Below are 2500 nucleotides of genomic sequence, written 5' to 3'. Positions count from 1 at the left end.
GCTGCGGTCCCTGGACGGGTTGCCCTCAGTCGAATCCTCACCTCCTTCGGGCACAAATAATCGAAATTATTGTGGATCGATTTCACCCTGGAATCACCTAGAACCAGATGGTCCTCTGCAGCTTTTCCCCAGAGTTCCTCGTAAAGGCTCCGCACCGCGTGGGCGGGCGGTTTCTCGTCCTCGTCACCTCCTTGCCATAACGAGTCCAATCGATCCGAAACAACCAGTCTAGCTAGTCTTCGCGGACAATGCTCAAACATATCGGAGCTCCTAGCGTATGCAAATCTTTTTCTCTTGCCGCTCTTTGCCTCTTTTCCGTTCCTCGGAGGGCCCCTCCTCCGGAACTTACTGTTCCGACTTTTCGCCCGGCGTGGGCTCTTTGTCTCTTCCTCTCCTCCGTCTGGAATTAACGCCGGGTGCAGCCAATCGGTCACGAAATTTTCTGTCAATTGACGGATCCGTTCCTCGGCCAATCCTAAGATAGCTCTGGATAGGATTCCGTCTAATGCGCTACATAATTCGGCGGCCTTTTCCCCTTTGGGCGTGCCGATATCGAGCGCCTTCTGAAAGATTCCCCTCTGCCAGTGTCGCAGTTCTCCTCGCGGGTCATGCGGAATCTGGCGAGGGTTCTCCTTCGTCAAGTCCATGGGGGTTGCCTCGATGTTCTCCGAGTTCGACTCGATATCGGGTACCAGTTCAAGTTTTTCTGCATCTGCCGTTCCGAGATCTGAGCATCCTGGAGGCGTCTGCGTACTTCGCTCGTCTTGGTCCCCGATAGAGGCTTGCGTCAAGTCCAGTTTTCGCTCCCTACCGAGCATGGTCCGTCTTCGTGAACGCACCTGGGCCGGAGTCTTAGACCCCAAAGCCTCAGAAATGCGAATGTTCACGCGGCGGTCTCCAGAGAATTTCTTGATTAACACGGAGAGTTTCGCACACTCTTCCTCGGTCCATTGATAGTCCTTACGTCCCGATTCTTTGAGAACCTTCGGGACAAGGCACGACCGGAGACGCTTCTCATTCCGCAATGCGGGGTGCGCATGGCGTTCATGAGTCGCTAATCCCCGAGCCGTAGGGAAAAACCTCGGACATCCTTCGCAAGAATATTCTTTTTCAACCGGCCCCCTGGCGCCACTCATCTGCCCTTTGCAGTGCGGATAGTGGCATGCAACGGATTGATAGGATCTGTACTCCGTTGCGCATTTCGAACATCGAAATCTTTGCCTCGTACCAGGGTGCACCATTTTAACATGTCCCGTGATCCCTCTCGCACTAGTCATTACGCTAGCGCACAGCGGGCACGGGAACGGCGTCACAATTGGGTATGCTATCCAATATTCGTTGTCCGTTCGGTCGCCAAGTCGCGTCGGGTATCGTCCACCAGCCGAATTTTCCACACAGTCGGGACTAGAACTGTGAGGCATCCGAGGCTTAGCTTGCGCTATAAGCTTTGCTGACATGTATGGTTTGAAGGGTTTCGGGCCAGCGTCAGCCCTACTTACCGGTACACACACAGTGCCGGACAAGGTCAAAATCAGTTTGGAGTGCGCACCCATACCGTTTATCGCACTCCGTAAACAAACGGCCGTCTGGGAAGCATTACACACCGGGCGTATTCCCAGCCACCCGGTGAGAGAACCCAACCCGGAACCCAAAAGGACCCCGGGGAGAGACCAACCCTCGTCCCGGCGATCGCAGGGGGAACTCCCGGCAACCCGCCCTGCATCACCCCCTGAACGGATTTTTCCATTTCTCGGGTCAATTATGTACCATCTCCAAAAAGGGACTAGGTAGAGGTGGGCGAGATCCGAAGAGACCGAGAACCAACCCCGAATCACTTCCTCGCCATTTGCTGACCGGTTGGACTCGCCAATGCGATACTCCACATATAAGTCAAAATCATTTTGGGATCCCCTTGGACATTGCTCAGAATGGCGCAATCGCCGGTGTTTTTCGGAGATTCTGGGCAAAAAGACTGGTCCAAAACGCCGATTTTTTGCGGGACTTAGAAAATTTTCGACCATTTTCCAAAGATTACGTTCTCTCTGCATGTCCTTCCCAGTTTACCCTTACTTCTTACTTTATTATTATTAATCGGCACTTAGAAAATTTTTCCAAGTAATTTATTCGTTTTCAGCGAATAATTTGCGCATTAAATTCGCTTCACTTGCGGATTTTTTCCCGGAAGAATTGCAAAAATCGTTACATCAGTTACAAACCAAGTCAACCTTTCAACATATATATATCGTTACTTAACACTTAATTCATTTTCCTCGACATTATAAGCCAGGCATGGAAATATCCCCTTCCCTCGCCCATATTTCGCAATATCCAAAAAAAAAGCAATTTTTAATCGTTTGTTTGGACTTGTACGTTCCCTTCATTGCCTTTATTTAATAAAAAGGTAGTGATATCCTCATGGAAACGGCTTTCATGTAAAGGAATAATAGCCGTTCTTATTATTGACCGTGTTAGTCACCGTGGACAGATGGGATTCGCTCCG

This window comes from Hetaerina americana, unplaced genomic scaffold (genome assembly GCF_022747635.1).
Source record: "Hetaerina americana unplaced genomic scaffold, ioHetAmer1.1.p SCAF_509, whole genome shotgun sequence".
NCBI lineage: Eukaryota > Metazoa > Arthropoda > Insecta > Odonata > Calopterygidae > Hetaerina > Hetaerina americana.
This window is presented reverse-complemented; position numbering follows the sequence as displayed.